Source organism: Neofelis nebulosa, chromosome X, assembly GCF_028018385.1.
Source record: "Neofelis nebulosa isolate mNeoNeb1 chromosome X, mNeoNeb1.pri, whole genome shotgun sequence".
Taxonomy (NCBI): Eukaryota; Metazoa; Chordata; class Mammalia; order Carnivora; family Felidae; genus Neofelis; species Neofelis nebulosa.
The window spans coordinates 60,141,517-60,165,296 of NC_080800.1; the positions used below are offsets into that span (position 1 = coordinate 60,141,517).

At 43.8% G+C, this 23,780-nt stretch overlaps 1 protein-coding gene across 1 annotated transcript in view; it reads left to right on the forward strand.

Moving 5' to 3' along the window:
* The first annotated feature begins 15,539 nt into the window (after window positions 1–15,539).
* Window positions 15,540–23,780, forward strand: part of NHSL2 (NHS like 2) — a 130,598-nt gene continuing 122,357 nt past the window's right edge. Inside the window, exon 1 of the mRNA XM_058713641.1 lies at window positions 15,540–15,748. The gene's annotated coding sequence lies outside the window, so the exon portion shown is untranslated. The remainder of the gene's footprint in view (window positions 15,749–23,780) is intronic.

A 23,780-nucleotide genomic window follows, 5' to 3' on the forward strand; every position in this document is an offset into this window, starting at 1 on the left:
TTAGGTTATGGATTAAGCCCTGGTTTGGTGACTTGGCCTAGGTGCCTGTGGGGCCTGTGGTTTTCTTTTTAACACATCCTTGCCTTGTTACTAATCTGAGGAGGAAAGCATTCAGTCTTTCACCATTAAGTTTAGTGTTAGTTATAAGTTTTTTATAGATGCTATTTTTCAAGTTGAGGAAATTCCTTTCTTTTCCTATTTCTGAAAGGCTTTTTTTAAAAATCATAATGGGTGCTGGATTTTGTTAAGTGCTTTTTCTGCATTGATATAATTATATGATTGCTCTTCTTTAGTCTGTTAATATGGTGGATTACATTGATTTATTTTGAGGTACTGAAAGTGTCTTGCATCCCTGGAATGTACCCCACTTGATAATGGTATATAATTCTTCTTACATATTACTGAAATCTATTTGCTAATGTTGTGTTGAGAAGTTTTGCTTCTATATTCATGAGGGATATTGGTCTGTAGTTTTCTTTTTTGTGTATGACTGTCATCTGGTTTTGGCATCAAGATAGTAATGGTTTCATAAAATAAGTTAGGAAGCATTTTCTTCTCTCCTGTTTTCTGGAAGAGATTGTGTAGAATTGGTATTAACATTTAGTAGAATTCTCCAGTGAAACTGAAAATTTCTTTTTGGGGGGTTTAAATCATGAATTCAATTTTCTTAATAGTTACAGGGTTAGTCAAGTCATCTATTTCCTATTGAGTGAGTTTTAGGAGTTTGTGTTTTTCAAGGACTTGGTTAATTTTGTCAAAATTCTCCAAGGGTGCAAAGTTGTTGTTAGTATTTCTTTATTATCCTTTTGACTTCTGAGGGGTCTGAAGTGATATTCATTTTGTTCCTGATATTAGTAATTTGTATTTTCTCTTTTTTTCTTTGTCAGTCTTACCAGAGTTTGTCAATTTCACTGATCTTTTCACAGAACCAGCTCTTTGCTTCATTGATTTTCTCTAATTGTTTTCCTGTTTTCAATTTTATTGATTTTTCCTCTTATTTTAATTTCCTGTTTTCTGTTTGCTTTGGCTCTATTTTTGATCCCCACCCCCTAGTTCTCAAGGTAGGAAATTAGATTATTGATTTGAGACCTTTTCTCTTCTCTAGTATAAGTATTTTGTGCTATAGATTTCCCTTTAATGAACATTGATTTAGTTGCATCCCACAAATTTTGCTGTGTTGTATTTTCATTTTCATTCAGTTCAATGTATTTTTAAAATCTCTCTTGAGATTTCATCTCTGACCCACAGGTTATTTAGAACTGTGCTGTTCAGTTTTCAAGTGTTTAGATATTTTCCTGTTATCTCTCTGTTATTGTTGACTTCTGCTTCGATTCCATCGTGGGTAAAGAATACATTCCATTTTCTTTTCATTGTTTTTTAATTTGTCAAGGTTTGTTTTATGGCACAGGATGTGCTCTAACATAGTCTGTATTCCATGGGCATTTGAAAGAATGGGTATTATTCTGTTGTTGGATGGAGTGTTCTATAAATGTCAAATTAGATCCTGTTGGGTGAGGGTGTCGCTGAGTTCTTCTATATCCTTGCTGATTTTTCATTTAGTGGGTCTATCCCAGCTCCCCACTCAGCCTTCTCTGCCATCATCCTAGTAAGGAGGTTTGGGGTACCTGGGGTACCTAGCTATGGCTTAGCAAGGGTAGAAGTCTTGTTTCAACCTTTCCATTGCAGGTGGGGTTGGGGATGGAGCCACATTTTTTTCTTCCTGTGGTATTTGCTGAAGCAAAGGAGTTATTGTCTAGAATTTTCTACCTTGTTAGTCTATCTCCTTTTCTGGTCCTTTGGTTAGAGGCACAGACTTTTTGGTTTTGCTTTTGTCTGCACCCATTGGTGTTTCCAGATTGCAAGCTTTTTGAGCTTCAACTCTGGAGTATATGAAGCAAAACAGAGATCCAGGGAACATACCGACATGTCATTCCTCAAGTTCTGAGGCCTCTCGCAGGTGTTCCTTCCTCCCTCGATCTTTCCGAGTCTTTTGTGTTGTTTTATTTATATTGTTGAGGGGTCTTGGTTGTACTTAGTTTGTAGTTTGTAGTTTTACTTAGGAGGAATAAGGAAATGTATATCTACTCTGTCTTCCCAGAAGCAGAAGTCCTAACTTAATCTTTTAAAATGTTAACTAATTTTGCAGAGTATGACTTTTATCAGTTTATTTAACTATTTACCTATTTTATGAACTTAGATTGTTTCTACATTTTGATGGCTGATATTTCAATAAACATCCATTCAATAAATATTAAATAATTAAATATTAAATAAATTATTAAATAATTTTATTTCAATAATTTAGTAAATATATTATACATTATATTATATATGTATAGAGTAAATTAAATAATAAGTAAATCATCTTACACACTCTGGGTTATAGAGGATGTGTATTTTACATACTACTAGGTGCTTCCAAATTCCTGCCAGTAATGCTGTACTCCACCCAGGAGTGTATGAGAGTAGCCATTTTGCTCACCTCCATGCCAACACTTGATAAAATCAAACTTTTAATTACCAGGGTGACAGGTGAAAGATGGTATCTGGTGGTTGTTTTTATTTCATTTCATTTACTTGATTACTAGAGGTTGAGCATTTCTTCAAATGTCTATTGGCTAATTGCAACTCTCCTGAATAGGTTGACCATATACTTTGCCATATTTCCTTTGGGTTGTTTCCCTTTTTATTGATTTACAGAAATCTCTCTCTCTCTCTCTCTCTCTCTCTCTCTCTCTCTCTCTCTCACACACACACACACACACACACACAGATTAATTTTTTACCTAATACATATGTTGCAAGTAATATATTTCTCCCAGTTTATCAGTTGTCTTTTACCTCTATTGATGGTGTCTTTCATCTAAGAAGTGTTTTTGATGTAGATTCAGATTTATCAGCCATTCCTTTATGCCTTGTGTGTTGTGTGTGTATTGTTTTAAAAGGATTTCTGTACACCAAAGTCACAAACAATTACATCTATATGTTTTCCATTGTAGTTATAGGTATGTTTTATTTTTTTAATATTTACTTATTTTGAGAGATAGAGCTTGAGTGGGGGAGGGGCAGAGAAAGAGAATCATAAGCAGGCTCTGCACTGTCATTTCAGCGCAGATCCCAATGTGGGGCTCGATTTCACGAACCATGGGATCATGACCTGAGCCAAAATCTAAGAGTTAGATGCTTAACCAACTGAACCATCCAGGCACCCCTGTTTTATTTCTTATGTTAGTTGTTTGAGCTATCTGGACTTGTGTGTGTGTGTGTGTGTGTGTGTGTGTGTGTGTGTGTGTGTGTTTAGAATGCAGTAGGGATCTAATTTTAGTTTTTTCCAAATGAAAAGCCAGTTGTTCCCATACTATGTATTGAACAGTCCATCCTTTCACCATTGGCTTGTAAAGGCCACTTAGATTATTTATTTAGTATCTTTAAATGTGTTGATTTGAGGGCTTTCTATTCTCTTTCATTCATTTGTTTATTTCTGTGCCAATATCACATCTTATTAATTATTATAGATTTTATACCTTGCATAATAAATTATTCCTCATTGTTCTCCCCCCCCACAATTGTTTTAGGTCTTTGTATAAATATTCTCTTCATTATGGATGTTCAAATCAGTTTGTCAGGTTCTATGAACAATTCCTGTGCAGGTTTGATTGGGATGGTAATGAGTTTACAGATTAATTTAAGGAGAATTGACATCTTTTCTCCTCTTTTCCATACAACTTTTTCTCCTTCACAAAGAACACCAGGGCTCACATGAAAGATGCTTAGGGGCTAAATAACCCACACAATACCCTCCCACCCCCCCACACACACACGTTTGTTCCTATGTATTTGTAAAAGCCTGTACTTCAAACTCCATGGGTAAATATTTATTAGAAACATGGACTCTGGGCACTAGGTCTGTTGTTCAGTGGTACCCCAAGGTGGGGGCAAATCCTTTTCCTGAGTAGAAAGAAAAAAAACTCCCCAAATTCTGGCTTGATAATGTACTTCGTTGGACTTCAAGGAAGGGACTGAGGAGTGGATGAGGTAGACAAGCAGCACATAGTAACATGAGGAGACAGTGGAGTCCTGATTTTCTATCTGGGAGAGCCCAGGATGACTGCAAGTATGAATGGTGGAAGTTGGGAAGTACCAGGAATTAGGAGCAGCCCCCTATTACATGCTGCTTTCTGTAGGGTGAGGTCCTGGAGAACTATGGATCCACCCATTCCCAGCAGGGTGCTCTCATTGATGTGTCCATCCATATTGGGTATATAGGGGAAGATGAGCTGGGTTAGTAGCTGGGCTTATTGGGCCTGATGTTCTGGATAGACTAACAGTGTGGGTATGGAGGTGGATCTGGCTACCTGTGGGTCCACTGCTGACATAACATTCCCCAGTTCTATGGAATTTCTGTCTTGGTGGGGGTGCTGGTGCCTGGATAATTTACCCTCGAATAAAAATGGCCCATTCTACCACAATAGCACCATGCTGCCTGCCCAGGGGTATGTTCATTCAGTGTTACTAGCTGGCAGCAGGCACTCACAGCCAGTTTCAAGGTCTTGATCCTTGGCCTTAGGATAGAGCTGCCCACTCAGTGGCTGTGGCAAACTGAAGGAGGATATTTGGTAGCATAAGGCAGCCTTGCAGTTTAACTAAAACCCTCCAAACTTTTCCCAAGGAGGACATAGGGGCTGGTTTAGGGGTTCTTTGGCATGTGCAGATGCTGTCTGGACAAGGAGCTCTGCCCTCCCATGTTCTATCTGGCTGACAGGATGGACACTGCCCCCAGACATGTGTACTCTCCCCTTCCCCCCACAGGGTCATGGTCTCCAAGGCAGGAGTGGGGTTTGAGCCACCAGCACTACTCTATGGATCTTAGTGTCTAACAAGACCAACAAAACATCACTCTAGTAAAGAAGGCAAAATCGATTGCAGTAAATACCCTAGGAGGTACAAAGTGCTATATGGATTGTACTTACCTCATTTTTAAAATCCAATCTATCATTAACTCTTTTCCCATTCTTGGATCTGTTTCTTTTTTTTCCCCATTCTCATGATTCTGACTTAGACCCTACTGAGTGCTACTGAACTACCGTAGGTCCATTTCTCTGATCTGTTTTTCCTTTGGGTGCATCTTCCTAACTCAAAGCTCTGATCATGTCCTCTACTCCATAATAAAACATGATTACGGAGTCAAGCTGAACACCCACCTGACTTTCTTCTCAAATACCATTTATAGCTTTTCTTTAATTTCCCAAATAGTCGATGTTTATTATAGTGGTTGACTTTGAAGGTCCTCTATGATGTGGTCCAACCTTACCTTTCTGTGTATGTGTGTGTTGTGGGGAGGCAGGCTGCTTAGGAGGACACTGCAGCTTGATCCTGTGGAAATCGCACCTTGAACTTTGGAGTCAGGGATAACTGGTTAATCTAGTGCTTCCCCCTCCCCCCCCCCCTTCTTACCTTCTTGACCCTAGCCGTCACTTCACCTTTCTCTCATCCTCAGTTTCCCATTCCGTGAAGGCCATGTAACAAAACAACCCCTATTTGAGGTTACTGGTAAAGATTCAATCACTGTGGTGGTGAGTGGGTCTTCCAGCTCCGGAAGCTTCCACAACACGGTGGGTTGGGGCAGGGCCAAGCACCGGCTGGCGGAGCAGGTGCTGGCACACAGCTGCCATAGGGGGGCTGCCGGGGCTCCTTTTCGTGCGCAGAGCAGCTCCGGGCATCTTGGTGCGTCACCAAGCGGGTGCAGAGGCGGCGAGGCTGCGGGGGCGACTGGAGCGGGCGCAGCCGGCACAATGAGTCATGGTCCCTCAGTACCTCCGGAACAAGAAGCTCCTTGGAAGTGGCCGGCTCCCGCCCGCGTTCCTCCTTCGCCCCATGGAACAACCAAGGCCGCCCAGCGCCCAGCAGAGGGCGCTGCAGTGCAGCCGCTCCAGCTGCGATGGGCAGGTGCTGCTTCTGGCTCAGAGGAAAAGAATCTGGGGCCCAGGCGTGGGGATGGATGGGGAATGTCTCTGAGCCTGCAGCCCCGGTGGTGGCTTTGTTTCAACACAGAAATGAAATGTACCTAAAAATGATCATTCCCCTGGGGTACCGGGGTGGCTCTGTCGGTTAAGTGTCCGACTTCAGCTCAGGTCATGATCTCATGGTTCACGAGTCCGAGCCCTGCATCTGGCTTTGCGATAATAGCACAGAGCTTGCTTGGGATTCTCTCTCTCCCTCTATCCCCCCTCTCTGTCTGCCTCTCCCCCACTCTCTCTCTCTCTCTCTCTCTAAATAAATAAACGTTAAAGAAAAAAAGGATTTAAAAACACGATCAGTTCCTCTGCAGAGTGATGGAGCCGACAGGGTCTTACTGGAGAGTGACTCTTCTTGCTTCCCCCAAGCTTTTGAGCAGAATTGTTGGAAGCAGGCGACTTACCCAGTCTTCCTGGAGAGGGTCCCTGATAGGGTGGGTCTCCTCTTTCCAAATAGTTCTGCTGAGGTGAGTCTGAGCCAGCCCTTGACCTTCTCCTCTCTGACTGCCTCTCCCCCACTCTCTCTCTCTCTCTCTCTAAATAAATAAACGTTAAAGAAAAAAAGGATTTAAAAACACGATCAGTTCCTCTGCAGAGTGATGGAGCCGACAGGGTCTTACTGGAGAGTGACTCTTCTTGCTTCCCCCAAGCTTTTGAGCAGAATTGTTGGAAGCAGGCGACTTACCCAGTCTTCCTGGAGAGGGTCCCTGATAGGGTGGGTCTCCTCTTTCCAAATAGTTCTGCTGAGGTGAGTCTGAGCCAGCCCTTGACCTTCTCCTCTCTGACCTTTCCCACCCAAGGTGAGGGAACTTACAAAGATCTGGGCCGACTGTAATGAAGGGCAGGAGCAAGTGCTCTAGTTATCAGGGTACCAGGGTTTCGGTGCCAGCACCATCTCAAGGTTGCTGTGTGACCTTGGCCATGTCATTATTCATTGATTTATTCACTGTCCACAAAGCATTGACAGGAGGGGGGATGGAGGAGACCAAAGCTATGAACAGACAGTTACCCCAAACTTAAAACAGCTATGCCTCACACAGGGCCCCACACATAAGTGTTCCATGAATTTTTGCTGAAGAAATAAATGATATGACTTAATCACAGCACACTAGGGCAGGGACTTTTTGTCACTGATGTGCCTCAGGTGCCTACAACAGTGCCAGACACACAGTGGGCGGGCACACAGGGCCAGAGGGGAGGATGATAGAGACAGAGAGATGAGCCTGTGCCAAAGTACAGAGCCCTCGCTTTCTCCATTTCCAGTTTTTTAAGTGGTCCGCCAGAGTTGGGAGGCAGCAGCCCCTGGGTTACTTTGAGTTAGGGTCGCTGCTTTTGGTGTAGAAGACGGGAACCGCCTGTGTGCCGACATTTTGGAGAAGTGGTCGGAGTTGCGAACAGTCAAGTGGAAGAACAGGAGGTGACTTGTACAAAGAAAGACTGACAGTAAGGATAAATATTTGGATTATGGCAAGATGAGCTTCCTGTTGCCCAAGCTAACTAGCAAAAAAGAAGTAGACCAAGCAATAAAAAGTACTGCAGAGAAGGTATTGGTTCTCCGATTTGGGAGAGATGAGGATCCTGTCTGTCTGCAGCTAGATGATATTCTTTCTAAGACGTCTTCTGACCTGAGTAAAATGGCTGCTATGTATCTGATAGATGTGGACTGAACTCCCGTTTACACGCACCATTTTGTCATCAGTTATATTCCATCTACTGTGTTCTTCTTCAATGGGCAGCACATGAAAGTGGATTATGGCTTTTAGAATATAGATGTAAGATCTTCATTGGTCTCTACTAGCTCTAACCTGTTGAAAAGTGTGGATGGATCTAGAGAGTACACCTGAGGACAACTTCACAGTGAAGGGCAGATCCTGGTGCGAGAATACTGACATCAGCATTTTATACCATGAGAAGGAGAGGCCATATTTTCATAGGACACAAAGGTACATTAATGAAAGGTCAGTGTACTGAAGGCTTAAACAGCAGGAAGGAATAGAAGAAGTTAGAAGAAGAGCCTCCTGTTTACAGGGGTTCTGAAACCTTTCTTCTGGGAGACCCTTAATAGCAAGACCCTGTCTTTGTGAAAGGGAAGACTCAGGTGGCTTTCATTTGGCTCCCAGTAAAGTATAGGTTTCTTCCAACTGGGAAAAGCATACCCTATTGAGGAAGAGACTTGTAACTCTTTACCAAGTTCCAGAATGTTCGTAGGGATGTTAGGGATCAGTTGTTTTAAGCCCCTCCGGAAGGAAACCAGGGACTGATGGCAGGGAACTGAAGGCACTTGGCAAACATGTGGCCACACTATGATCTGGACTCAGCAAGTCCAGAAGTCCTGCCTTTACCCCATCTTACTTTGTTTTCTGAAGTGCTGGTGTGTTGGAGCACAAATAATAAAATACTGCCTGTGCCAAAACCCTTGTTTTCATCCCACGTTGAACTAGCCTCTTCCTCATCAGCCCACACTCTTTCCCCTAACACACTTCAAAGAAGAGGATGCAGTGTAGAGAGCTGAAGTTCATATCCAGACAGACCTGGGTTCAAAGTGAATTCAGCCTCACTATCTAATAGCTGTATGGCCTTAAATCACTTAACTTCTCCAAGTCTGTTTTCTTGTCTATGAAACCAGGGTAACAGTGACCTTTCTGAGGCCTGCTGTTTGGTAGACACTCAGTCAATGAGTATGATCCCCAGGGTGGGAAAGTTTGTTTCATCTTACGGATTTTGAGTTGGCTTGGGGTGTTTTCTGCCACACTCCTAGTAGACTCTATACCACTTAGCTGCTGCTGTACCATAAATGAGAGAATAAAAAATGCCTGAGGCTAAAAACAGCACACACACACACACACACACACACACAGCCCTGTGTCCTCACCCACCTGCATCTCGATTCCATCCGGTAAGAAAAAAAAGGATAGGGTTGGCTCTGTAGTCACTCAGATTCTTCTAGTTCTAAACTCTCTGATCCTAGAAGTGAATACAGTTACCCAGGTTAGGGCCTGACCAGTGCTGAGCAGCTTTGCATTCTGGGAGATCTGGGTTTTGAGTTTGGCTCATCCCAACTTCAGAATAAAGGCTCGGCAATCTTAGACACCTCTTTTCCACCCTGTCACTCTGCCTTTCACTTTGGAAGTCCCTCTCGCATCCCCATACAATCAATTGCACCATGAAAGTCAGCACTTATTTGTATATTGCCATGATTTTTCTTTGTATTAATTTTATTTTTGCAATAAAGCCTTTGTTAATTACAGGTTTTTAAACTAACACAGGTTAATTGTGGTCAAACCAGAAAAGTATCACAGAAGAAAATAAAAATCACCTGTACTTTCACTACCTGATATATTTTCCTTGTAGATTTCTTATGCCTTCATTAAAATCTACTTACATGTGACCTCATAAAACACACTGTCCCAGATGGCTGCCCTGTGAGTCTTAGGTTCCCAACAAAGCATGAACTGGGGGCAGTCCTCTCTTATCCTCCATTAGTTGTGTCTCTGATTGGAAGACATGTTGTCTGGGACCCCAAAACTCCAATTCTTTAGCCAGCTGTAGACCATCATGCTGAGACCTCAAAGGACTCAGAGGACTTTTCATTTGGAAGCGTGGCTCTGGACCCAAAGCCCTATGTGGCTTGCTCACCCTGTCTAGAGTTGGGCTACATTATGTGGGAAGCACCAGACCTTGCTCCAGACCAGAGACAGCACTGAGCAGCTTTCTGGGGGACCTGGCGAGAGGCTGCTTAGAAACGTACTTCCCCACCTGCCTGAAGGGCCCCCCAAATAAACCCATAACCCTAGCTTGCTCAGTTTCCCTTTGCCCCTCCAATGAAAAGCTCTATCCCCAGAACACTGGTCCCTTTTGGTGGCCTGGTTCCTTGCTATTCAGTGTGTGATCCATGGGCCAGCAACATAGAAAACAAGATCTCTAGATGATGGGTTTTTTTTTTAAGTTTTTATTTATTTACAGAGAGAGAGAGAGAGAGAGAGAGAGAGAGAGAGAATCCCAAGCAGTCTCCACACCACCAGCATGGAGCTTTATTTGAGGCTTGGACCCATGAACCGTGAGACCATGACCTGAGCCAAAATCTAGAGTCAGATATTCAACCAACTGAGCCAACGAGGTGCCCCTAGATGATGGTTTGCATGTTAAAGTTTAAGAAGCAAGGTGCAAACTCTATTTAAGAAGGTCTTAGGTGGAATCTGAAATTCTTCATTTTCTAACACGCTCCCAAGTAATAGAGATACAGCTTGTTTACAGAGCACACTCTGAGTAGCAAAGATATAGGAGCCTCTTTTGCCCTACCTTATGCTTCCTGAAGGCAAAGGGGCAGGAGAGCCCTAGAGGCTCTCTCCCTAGAGGTTAGAATGTGTACACACACACACACACACACACACACACACACACACAGTTGAGGGCTATGTCGTGGGTGTCGAATAAATGTTTGATGAGTGAATACATGAAGTTGAGGAGTAAGAAGACCTAAAGCTACACTCGCATCCTTCCAATACTTGCCCATTTCAGTGGCAATATCATCAGCTTCTGACTCACCAGATGGAATTGGTTCCATTTTTGGAGCCATTTTTGCCCTGGCTCTGTCTTTCCTTTCTCACTGCTTCTATTCTCATTCAGATAATTCTCATCTATCCTCTACCTTCCTGCCTCTGGTCCCTTTCCCCTCCAGTTTACTAACAAAACTCTATAGCTACACACTAGACCTCAAAGACATATTTCCAGAATCTTTCTTTTCCACTCCAAACCTGCTTTTGCTACCTTGGTGTCTCTGGTTCTTGGAAACCATATCTGCTTTTCCCAATGCCCCCAGCTCTATTACAGCCTGATGTTTAGCTTCATGCCCACTTTCATCCTAGACGCAGCTCTATGACTTGACCTGAACTGTCATGCCCTTGCACCCAACAGCTTTTGTATTCCAACCTATTTACAGTGCCCCAGAACTCTGGTTGGCCTACAGGAAAAGTCAAATATGGCGGCCTCATTCTCTATTCACATATTTCTATTATTTTATGTATCGTCTTTATAAGTACATTCTAAGCTCTTGTAGGGCAGGGATATCTGTGTCTTATTCCTCTCTTTATCCCTTGCAACACAAGCATCTTCTTTCATTCATTCACTCATTTCTTAAAGACTGAATGTCCATTCTATGGCAGGCCTGATACCAGGTGTTAGGGCAACAGAGGGCAGGCAGACACAGTCTAATATATCCTAGGAGATTCAAGGCAACAGGGAGGTCTAATAACATGAGATTGGCAAACTGATTTGAGGCCCAGAATGGTAGAAATATTTGGGAACATGGTTGATGAACAGGCAGGGACTGTCCATGCCTAGAACAGATAAGGAAGAAAGTTGGGCCAACAGATGCTGGAAGGCTACCTTTAGAAGCCTGGGGTAGAAGTGGGAGAAGGAGATGGAGTATTGTCTGCTTTTTCCAAAATGATTGCCTAGAAAGGGAAGTAGCGATTCTGGTTCTGACAAAAACATTTCCAGTTGTTACCTGAAACAATAGGATTTGGAGGGGGGTGTGGTTCTGAGAGGTGGGTGATGTAATGGGAATGGCACTAAACTAAACTTCTTTCTAGAACTCAGATTCTGTGACCCCTTGACCTGGGTCTCAGTGCCAGTTCTCCTTCTTGCTGACTATCAGACCTTGGCTAGCTCCATTCCCCTACCACAGCCCCCGCTTCTTCCTCTCTGACTTGGCAGGATGTGGAGTGGGGTGGTGTTCAAGGAGCTTGGATTCATGAACAGTAAGCTTCCTCCAGGCTGTTGACATTCTTGGCATGCAACGGGAACAGAAGCATGGATTAGGAAGGCTCAAGCAGCAGAGCAGACTCAAGTCGGGGAGGTGGGTGAAGAGTGGAAGGAGAGAGGGCCCGACTAAGTTGCCACATCTGCACAATGAAAGGGGGGATCAACCCCCTCCCTGACCCATGACAACTGCAATAAGTTAGAGAGGCTGCAGTTTTCCAAATTGCCCTTTAGCTTGTTAGAAGTTTGTAGGCAACCCCCAGACTCTTAAATGGGAGGCCCAGGACATGGCAGAGCCAGTGACTGCAGTGCCCTGGACAGCTGGGGGAGGGGGGACAGCAAGTGAAGTCATGAGGGAGGCTACAGGGAGAGGCCTTGGGGGACTCTCCTGAGGTAAAGCCCAAGGGCAGGCAGTCCCTGAAAAGGAGCTCTCTTCTTGGCCTCAGAAGACCTGGCCTTGGCATGAGTTTTAAAGGAAACATTTAAAGATCCCAGGTCTCCAAAGAATACAAATGGCATGGTATTACGTGAGGTGTTGGGAGTTACTTTGCATAGTAGGGGAACTTAGCTGGAGGTAGTGCTTTGCTCTGGGGGTTGGATCTGCACCCTAATCTATAGAGGCTCATTTGTAAAAAAAAAAAAAACAAACAAACCAGTAGGAGCTAACACTTAAAGAGCATCTGCTCCCTCCTAGTTGAGGATCTAAGCACTTTACATATGCTCATTAACTCTGCACATCCTCCTAGCAACCCCTGTTTTACATCTAAGAAGATAGGCACAGAGAGGCTAAATACGTTGGACTAGATCACACAGCTAATGAGCCTAAGGAGCAGAGGAGCAGGCTGATCTGTCTTCAGAGCAATAAACTGCAATGCTATTAGTGGCCTCTGTTGACTGAGATCAGTGGAATTACAGCTCTTTTAATATCACATTACACCTGTTTCAGGTAGCTCAAAAAACCGTGAATGCTCATCACTACCTCAAAATTATGATAGTCATAGGGACACCTGGGTGGCTCAGTTGGTTAAGCTTCTGACTTTGGCTCAGGTCATGATCTCACGGTTCATGTGTTGGAACCCCGTGTTGGGCTCTGTGCTGACAGCCTGGAGCCTACCTCAGATTCTGTGTCCCCTTCTCTCTATGCCCCCCCCCTGCACTTGTGTTCTCTCTCTCTCTCTCTCTCAAAAATAAATAAACATTTAAATTTTTTTTAATTATGGTAGTCATTAGACCCACTACTAGATCTTGTTATATTGAATGTGGTAATCAAGAAACACATATGACTAGATTATAAATTGTGTTTCAGCATACGGTAATCAGTTTCCTTTGTAATCCTTCATAATTTATTGGATGCATTTAAAAGCATTTTATCCATTGGGGTCCCTGGGTGGCTCAGTTGGCTAAGCATCTGACTTTGGCTCGGGTCATGATCTCGTGGCTCGTGAGTTCGAGTCCCGCGTCAGGCCCTATGCTGACAGCGTGGATCCTGGAGCCTGCATCGGATTCTGTGTCTCCCTCTTCTCTGCCCTCCCCCCCCACCTCAAAAATAAATAAACATTAAAAACGTTTTTTAAAAAGCATTTTTTTCCCAAGAAAGGGTACAAAGGCAGCATCAGGTCGCCAAAGGGGTCCACAGCATGCTCTAGAAGGTTCTTCTGATATTGGGTAGGCTGAAGACTTGGGAAGCATGTGCACTGAGCACCCCTCTGTGCCAGGCACTTCACCTATATTTTTTCACAGCAGCCCCATGAGCTGGGTATGATTATTCCACTTGACAAATGAGGAAACCAAGACTAGCAAGGAAGGAGCCTTATCTCTACAGTCACCATCAAGTAAGTGGCCAAGCTGGGACATGCATCCAGGTGTGTCTGACCAGAGTCCACTTTGTAACCACTACAGCTCTCTGTCTTCCTTGAAAGGTGAATGTCAGCCCTCAAATGCAGCTCCCTCAAATACAAATGACCCCCCAAGTCAAAGGACACCTGAATGCACACTAGGTGACACTACTTTTTCAGCCCCAGAGCATCCTCAGATGTGAGGTATAGATTGAGGGCACTTCCAGGGAGAAGGGGAGCATCTGAGAACATTACCAGGCTTGATTCTACTGCACCCAGAGGGATGCAAAATAATGGCTGACAGCTGCATGCCTGAGTTCAAATCCCAGGTCTGTCCCTTGTACACTCACAGACCAATTTGATGCCTCAATTTCCTCAACTATAAAAAGAGGATGATAATGGTACCTCATAAGATGATAGTGGTGGTAAGGATTCAGTGAAGTAACACAAAAAGCCTTTGGCACTGTCCCTGACACTGTGGTGTGAGCCATTGCTATTATCTTCTTCTGAGAGGGATGCATGGAGGGAGCCTGGGGCTTCTGGAAGAACTTTGGGAAATGCTGACCCTTTGTCCTTCCCCATACCTGTTATCTGGTCACCATTGCCCTGATTCCCAGATGTAGTAAGCAGCAGAAACCCTCAAATCTGTGGTTCACACCTCTGACTGCACATTGAAATCACCTGCAGAGCTTTCATAATGGCAGTGCCCAGTCCCCACCCCCACCCCCAGACTAACAGGACCTGACTCCAGGGATGAGGCTCAACTAGGAGCTTTTTTCCAAAGTTCTTCAGGAGATTCTAATGCAGAGACAGCTAAGAGCTATGCCCTCAAAAGGAAATGGGGCTGTGTGCTGCTCTTTGGGGACAATGAGGAAGGAGGCAGAAGCTTGGAGACCATGTCCTGCTCTGCAGACAGAATGAAAAGGAACAGAAGCCCAGGCGTGGAGAGGAAGTGGGCAGCTATAGGGAGGAAGAGGAGCTGGAGCCCGCAGTAAGAAAGAGCTACAGTGGAGCCACCAGAGCCAGAGCCTGGCTCCAGGTCCCGCCAGGATGATGTCCTAGGTGGTTTTCCCACAGAAGGAAATGGGAAATATGGGGGTGAAGGCAAGATGAGGATGTGCTCACAGTCTCTTTCTGTGCCCTCGAATGGTAGCTTCTGATGGGTTGCTAACACCTTGCAAGGAACCTAGGAGACGGTCTATTCCTCCTCCTTCTCCCAGACACAAACAAAATGGCTCCCCATCTACCCACTCACAAGCTCACACCCAGATTCCACCTTCACCCAACACAGCAGAAGGTCCCAACTCCAGTCCATGTAAATATCTGGCAGCCAGAGCAGAACCGGGATCAGATACCAGGTCCCCAAGGGTGCTGCCTTCTGCTGTAACAGGAGACTGCAGCAAGCTGGGAGCTCAGTAGGGCTGTGATTATTATGTTTTCACATGTCAAGAAAGGAAACAGGGGCAGAAAGGAGGAAGGTGACTTGTTCTCAGTGACATAGGGAGCAGTGGTAGAAGCAGGACTCCTCATCCTGTGCTCCTTTTCCCACACTCAGCTTTGGCTCCTAATCTTCCAGTTCCTGGAAACTGACCAACTCCCCACCATGGCCCTGTGTTTCTAACAGGGTCTCCTGAGTCACCCAGAAGAGGTCTTGAGTGGGCTGCTCTGAGAGAATGTCAAAGAAACCTCTAGCTCTGAGTCTGAATCAAGAGTGCAGGTGTGGGACATTTGGGGTTCTGTGATCGTGTTGCCTTCCCCTCATCTTTTGTTCTGGGACATATTTTAGCTAGGTGAGATTTTCCTCTCTCCCCTCCCCCACCACCCGCCCCAAAGTGGAGACTATGTCTTTAAGAAAGGACGAGTCAGAGACGCGGGGATCAGTTTCAAGCAGCCCTCAGAAGGCGAATCTGGATTGAGTTTAGGAAGAAAAAAGAAAGGGTTAGCTTTGGTCCTGCCTCCTTTCCTTTCTCTCCTTTGCTCGTCCCTCCTCCGGCCTTAGTTTGGAAAGTCTGTTAACTTGGCCAGGAGGTTACGGAGCCCAGGGCTTTCCCCAGCAGCCTTGTCCTCTCACCTTGTCCCTCCTCCAGCTCCCGAGCACACGATCTGGAGGACTGCTGGGCAAGTTGCTGGAATGACTAGGTACGTGGCTGGGACATTTTAACCTTCGCCCTTTCAGTGAGGTCTGGGGAGTCCAATACGGACCTGGTGGGAAATGGGAGGGGGACCCTCAGGACCTTCAAGAACCTTGGTAACTGAGTCAGGAAGAAGATGGATAGGCTTTGGCCACAATCCTCTCGGTGATTCCACCAGGGGCTCTGTGTTCGGGTGTCTGTAGGCTCAGAGAGGCTTGGTCCATGCAGCCTGTCCCCCTGCCCCACTTGTGAGTTGCCTACTCAACCCCTGCTGGGTGGGAGTTTGGGACTGTGGAGTGTTGAGTTTGCTGCTGGAGGAACTGAAGCCAGAGGGGTGCTGGGAATCCCATGAGAAAGGCAGATGGGAATACATCCAGCCCCAGCCATCTGTCTGTCCATGATACTCTGGTGGCATGTAACCTCTCAGATGAGGTAAATGGGATTCAGTCTGCTCGAGTTGCATTTGCCGAGGCTCAGGAGCCATTGTAAGGTCTTCTTGGGCTTGTTTTCACCTTTCTGGGATGATGACAAGCAAGGTTCTTAATTTTTAAGGACTCAGTTTACACTTCAGAGAAAAGGACTTAATGATACTTACCTGAAAGGTGGGAACACAAAGAAAGAGGTAGAGAAGGCAAACTGGGCTGGTGATAGAGATTTCTGTAAGCTCAAGAATGTTTTCCCTATATATTTTGGGATTCATCCATGCATTTATTTGTATATGTATTCAACAAACATCTGTTAAATGCCTATTGGTGCCCATTGCCTATGTGGAAAAACTGACAACCCAATATGGCAGCTGGTCCTCCCACCTGACCTCCTTTGCCAGGTCTCTATTCCTCCTTTCCCTCGCCCACATCCCAGCCCATTTGAGAGTGGAAGAGGCACCAGCTTCTAGTGCACTCAGGTGACCTGATGAGAGCATGATAAGTGCTGATGTTGTTGGCACTAGAGTAGGTAAGTCTCACTTGACAATTGTTTTCTCTTGAAAGAGACTTGGGCCTGAGCCCCAAACATGACCTCAACCACTGGGGAGGACTTTGAAGATCAGGAATCAGCAGGGATGCAGAAGTTTAGCCTAACCCCTCCCAGGCAGAAGTGGCAGTCAGGCGCATCTTTAGACATTAGGGGTAGAGCTGGGCCCCTGGTTGGGCCTTCAGCATCAAATGTGGGCCAAGCATTGGTTGGATTTGCCAAACACATCTGAGGACTGTTCTTCTTGACTTAATGAGTTGTCATAACTTGGGCAGGAGGCATTCTGGGATCTCAGCCACCTAGGCTGTTGAGGAAGGGGTGGGGTTGTGAATACCGGTTCTTAGGTGGTCCGTTGGATGTGGAAGTCTTAGGCATGGCACAGACAGGCGCGCGCACGCCTGTGCATGCATGTGTGTGTGTGTGTGTGTGTGTGTGTGTGTGTGTGTGTGTTATAGGAAGTAGCTCCTATGAAAAAAAGTCTGGCAAAAGCTGCATGAGAAGTATAACCCTATCCTAGTAGGATTGGGATTCAGGCTTGGTCTCATAACTGGCAGGTTGCATAAGGGCCCAATGAATACAGTAAAGGGGCAATGAGACCAATGCCAGGGCCTGCTCACCCTGCTTGGGCAGAAATGGGAGTAGGGTGAGTGGATGTGTGAGTTTCGTGACGCTGGCTAAGAGGGGCCGAGTGGGACTGCCAGGAACTACCACCACCCTACTTAAAAAACAAACCTGCCTAGCAATATCTGTCTACACTGCACTCTGGCCGTTTTGGGCTTGACCTAGGCTTATCTGAGGGGTTATTTCTGAGCCTGGAACAGAAATGGGGAATGGACTGTGTGATTTCTCGAGGCTATGATGTCGACACTCTGCAAACTTACTATCCCTTGTTCACCCTTCAAATCCCACCATGGCTGCTCCTGACTCCCATGAAGGGCTGTCACAGAGCCAGACCTCCTGTTCTTGCAGGTAGGACCCTCTGCTCTCTCATGTTTAATGCCCACTTCCTGGATCACAGGCTCTGCCTGCAAGTTCCTGTCATTCCTTCCCAGAATAAAGCAGCTGCCTGAAGCAAGTTGTTCAGCTGGGTTGCTGAAGGGAAGGGGGAAGGGAAAGCAGGGGGATTGTGTTGGAAAGGTTAAATGCCAGCCAGCATTCTAGAGATAAAATAGGGAGCTGGGCCTTCCCATCTAGAACAACTTCATGGAAGAAACTCAGTAAAGGTTGCTTCCTCTCCCTGGTGAGGGTGTATTTTTGAGAAATGTTTCCTCTCCATTTTCTCCACAAGTCTCATCATCTGAGGGGAGCAGCAGCTTTTGTGTACTATTTTCTTTTAAGTGGAGAAAATTTCCCCTGAAATGTAAAGCTGAGTGATTCTAGTAAAAAGATCCAAGTGAGTGAGGTTTCTGCCCAAGTATGGGAAAATATCCATCCATCTCTCCACTTAATTAGGAAAATGATCTGCTGAGTAGTGAGTCATGCTGCCCGTCAGCAAACAGCACCATCTCTAGCCACAGGGCCAGGAATAACGTAGGTGAGAGATGACAGCAACAGTGACGAAGAAAAGTTGCTAAGGGATTCGGATTCCTGATGCCAGCAGCTACTTGTACCACCTTTGCCCCCTCCTGTGCAATAGATAATGCGCTGAACAGAGCTGCATCATCTGTGACGCAGATCAATATGGCCAGGGCTCATCGTGCATCTTAGTAAGTGGGATCCCTGCAGGGAGCATCCAGGATCAATCCACAGCTCTTTGGGTACCTTGGGAGTTTATTTTCATTCAGGAAAACATACATGCAGTAAATTGCATAAAGTACACTAGTTGTCAATGCACAGCTCAATGAATTTTTACATACATATACATGTGTGTAACCACCACCCAGATCAAGGTATAGAACATCTGAAGCACCACAGAAGGTTCACTTTTGCCCCTTCCCCTTGGTGTTCTTTATTTACATGTCCCAAAGTGCTATAACCAAATGTTTGTGTTCAGCGGTGTGCTGGTAAATGTTTAACAGCCAGTTCTGGTGTGTGTAGTGGGGGTGCTGGGCTTTGTAGTGTCTGCCAATTTTTGTGGCATAAATATTCCCACCATGGCTGATTTCAAGCTACAGTTTAATAACTGGCTTGCAAAATTCTAAAAATTTAACAATTGGCTCCGGTGAGGAAGGACAAACTGGCTCTAGCACACCAGTGGTTGTGATGGAGTATCAAAGAGAGCCAGGTCCACCGGTCTACCCAGCCCAGCCTTGTGGGGTGCTGGTAAGGGCGTGCTCTCAAATATTCCCAGGTCCAGCCCCCTTAGTGAGGAGAGAATTGTTCACAGGATTTAAAGTGATCTCTAATTTCTTTTGTCCGTGCACCAGACATCAGTTGTGCCCCTACCTCATGGCAAGCTCTAGAGTCAAAAACATGAGTAAACCACGGTTCTATCTCTAAAGGAGTTCAGGTAATTTAACAGTTGGAGGGAGAGGCAGACATGAGGAAGTATATATGCAATAAAGCTTTCTAGGGGATCGGATAGGAGACCACATAGGACTTATTGAGGGCACCAAGGAGGACTCATTTCTGCCATGGAATTGGAAATGAATTTCCTGTTTTTTTTTTAAACTAAATTATTTATTTATTTTTTATTTTATTTTATTTATTTATTTATTTATTTTTTTAAATTTTTTTTTCAACGTTTTTAATTTATTTTTGGGACAGAGAGAGACATAGCATGAACGGGGGAGGGGCAGAGAGAGAGGGAGACACAGAATCGGAAACGGGCTCCAGGCTCTGAGCCATCAGCCCAGAGCCTGACGCGGGGCTCGAACTCACAGACCGCGAGATCGTGACCTGGCTGAAGTCGGACGCTTAACTGACTGCGCCACCCAGTCAATAAAATTTTTTATTTTAATTCCAGTATTTGAAATGCATTTCTGACCCCATTTTACTTTGGGAAATGCCTTGGGGTTGAGGAAAAAAGCATCAGACTCACACACGCCTGACTTGGATCCTGATTCCACATCTCCAATGCTGCGTGATATTGGGCAGGTCACTTTACCTCTCTGAATCCTGAGGACCCTCATCTGTGCAATGGGGGTAATACTAATACCTGCCTTACATAGTTATTTTGAGTATTAAATGAGGTAATTCATGAATAGCACTTAGCACACATAAACATTTTCTACTCATTAGTTTCAATCGGGAATTATTAGCTACTAACTTGGATAAGCCCTGAACCTAAGTCTCATTTCCTTCATCGTGAAATGAGAATAAAACGCCAACCTTGTCAGGGTTGTCTTGAGAACTAAATAAGATCATGTGTATGTGAATTGTCTGGCCTAGAGCAGGTTCTCAGCAAATTCTGGTTTTCCTCCCTTCCCTGCTTTCCCATATAGTGACTTACGACCTCTCCTAAAAAACCGAGCTCTGACATCTTAGGAAATAAATACACCAAATACATAAACCAACCCTCTTTAAAAAATTCTTTATTTTGAAGTAATTACAGATTCACAGGAAGTCGCAAAAAATGTACAGGGGGTCCTGTGACCCCACACCCAGTGTTCTCCAATGTTGACATTTTCCATAATTATAGCACAATATCAAAACCAAGAAATTTATATTGGTACAATCCACAGAGCTTATTCAGATTTCACCAGTTTTACATCCACTTGGTATGTGAGTGTGTGTATGTATTGTATGCATGCAATTTTATCACACATATAGATTTGTGTAACCTTCCCCACAATCGAGATGCAGAACTCTCTGATCACCACAAAGATCCCCCTGGTGCTACCTCTTGGTATTCATGCCCACCCACTACCTTCTCTCCACCCCCACCCCCCATGGCTAGACCCTGGCAACCAAGAGTCTATTCTCCAAGAGTATATATTGTTTTGTTATTTCAAGAATGTTATATGGAGGAATTCATATCATATGTAATGTTTCAATTCTGGCTTTTTTCTTTGAGCATAATTTTATTGAGGTACTTGCAAGTTGTTGCATCTATTAGTAAACTCCTTCTTTTTGCTGAGTAGTATTCCATGGTATGAATGCACTACTAGTTCGTGTAACTATTCACCTGTTGAAGGACATCTGGGTTGTTTCCAGTTTGGGGCTGTTATGAGTAAAGCTACTATGAACATTTATGTAACAGGTTTGTCTGTGAACATAAGTTTTCATTTGTCTGGGATAAATGCCCAAGAGTGCAATTGCTAAGTTGTATGGTAATTGCATGCTTAATTTTTAAAGAAATTGTCAAACTATTTTCCAGAGTGGCTGTATCATGCCATATTCCCACCAGCAGTGTATGAGTGATCCAGTTTCTCAACATCTTCACCAGCATTTGGTGTGGTCGCTATGGGTTTTTGTTTTGTTTTGTTTGTTTGTTATTTAAGTTTAGCCATTCTCTTTTTTAATTAATTTTATTTTTAAATTTATATTCAAATTAGCATGTAGCGCAACAATGATTTCAGAAGTAGATTCCTTAATGCCCCTTACCCATTTAGCCCATCCCCCCTCCCACAACCCCTCCAGTAACCCTCTGTTTGTTCTCCATATTTATGAGTCTCTAATGTTTTGTCTCCCTCCCTGTTTTTATATTATTTTTCTTTCCCTTCCCTTATGTTCATCTGTTTTGTCTCTTAAAGCCCTCATATGAGTGAAGTCATATGATATTTGTCTTTCTCTGACTGGCTAATTTCACTTAGCGTAATAGCCTCCAGTTCCATCCATGTAGTTGCTAATGGCAAGATTTCATTCTTTTTGATTGCCGAGTAATACTCCATTTGTGTGTGTGTGTGTGTGTGTGTGTGTGTGTGTGTGTTTATATATACCACATCTTCTTTATCCATTCATCCATTGATGGACATTTGGGCTCTTTCCATACTTTGGCTATTGTTGATAGTGCTGCTATAAACATTGGGGTGCATGTGTCCCTTCAAAACAGCACACCTGTATCCCTTGGATAAATACCTAGTAGTGCAATTTCTGGGTCGTAGGGTAGTTCTATTTTTAGGTTTTTAAAAAAGTTTTTTAACATTTATTGATTTTTGAGAGAGAGAGACATAGCACGAGTGGGGGAGGGGAGAGAGAGAGAGGGAGACACAGAATCCGAAGCAGGCTCCGTGCTCTGAGCTGTCAGCACAGAGCCTGATGTGGGGCTCAAAGCCACAGAGTGCGAGATCGTGACCTGAGCTGAAGTCCAACACTTAACAGACTGAGCCACCCAGGTGCCCCTATTTTTAGTTTTTTGAGGAACCTCCATACTGTTTTCCAGAGTGGCTGCACCAGCTTGCATTCCCATAAGTTTAGCCATTCTGATAGGTGTGGTGATACTGCACTGTGGCCTCAACTTACATTTCCCTAATGGCTAATGATGTTGAACATCTTTGCATGAGTTTATTTGCCATCTGTATATCCTCTTCAGTGAAATGTCTGTTCATGGCTTTTGTCCATTTTCTAATTGAATTGTTCATTTTTTTTTTACTTTTGAGTTTTGAAAGTGCTTTATGTATTCTAGATACTAGTCCTTTGTTAACTATGTGGTTTGCAAATACTTTCCACTACTCTGCAACTTGTGTTTTCATGGCCTTTTACAGAGCAAAAAGTTTTAACTTTAATGAGGTTGAATTTATAAAATTTTTCAATTTTTCCTTTTATACCTTGTCCTTTCAGCATCAAGTCCAAGAACTCTTTGTCTCACCTTAGATTTTCTCTAACCCATTTTGAGTTAATTCATTCTTTTGTAAAGTGTGAGGTTTAGGCTGAAGTTGTTGGTTTTGTTTTGTTTGGAGGTGTTTTTGTTTTGTTTCATTTTGATTTGATTTTGGGTGTTTGTTCGTTTGTTTGCCTGTGGGTCTCAATTCTTTCAGTACCATTTGTTGAAAGGGCTATCCCTCCTGTATTGAATTACTGTTGCACCTTTGTCAAAATCAGTTGGGTGTATTTTGTGGGTCTGTTTCTGCGTTCTTTATTTTGTGCCATTGGTCTGTATACTGACCTCATAAATGAATTGGGGGAGTGTTCCCTCCTTTTCTATTTTCTCTAAAAAACTATGTAAAATTGGTGTTAATTTTTCTTTAAATGTTTGGTAGAATTCTCCAATGAAACCACCTTGGCCTGGAGATTTCTTTTTTGGAAGCTTTTCAAATTTTGAATTCAATTTTTTAAATCATAGGACTATTCAGACAATCCATTTCTTTTTTTTTTTTTTTAATTTTTTTTTAACGTTTATTTATTTTTGAGACAGAGAGAGACACAGCATGAACGGGGGAGGGGCCGAGAGAGAGGGAGACACAGAATCGGAAGCTGGCTCCAGGCTCTGAACCATCAGCCCAGAGCCCGACGCGGGGCTCGAACTCGCGGACCGCAAGATCGTGACCTGAGCTGACGTCGGACGCTTAACCGACTGAGCCACCCAGGCGCCCCAGACAATCCATTTCTTGATTGAGCTTTGGTAATTTGTGGTTTTGAAGTATTGGTCCATTTATTCTAAGCTGTTGAATTTGAGTGTTAAGTTGTTCATAATATTTGCTTATTCTATCTTTAATGGTTTCAGGATCTGTGCTGATATCCCTGTTTTATTCCTTATATTGATGATCTGTGTCTTCTCTCTTTTTCACCTTTGTTTATCTTGCTAGAGGTTTATTAATTTTGTTGATTTTTTTTGAGCCAGCTTTTGTTTCATTGTTTTTGCTCAGTTGCTTTTTCATTTTCAATTTCATTGATTTCTGCTCTTATCTTTATTCTTTCCTTAAATCTTCTTGCTTTGGGTCTATTTTTCTTTTCTACTTTCTTGGGGAAGGAACTTCCAAATTATGGATCTAAAGCCTTTCCCCTTTACTGATATAAGCATTTAGTGCCATAAATTTCCCTCTAAGTACTGTTTTAGATCCAACAAATTTGGTATGTTGTATTTTAATTTTTACCAAGTTCAGTGTATTTAAATTTTTTCTTTGAGGCGTCCTCTTTGACCCATGATTATTTAGAAGTGTGTCGTTTAATTTCTACATGCTTGGAGATGTTCCTGTTGTCTTTTTAAAATTGATTTTAATTTTGATTCCATTATAGTCAGAGAACGC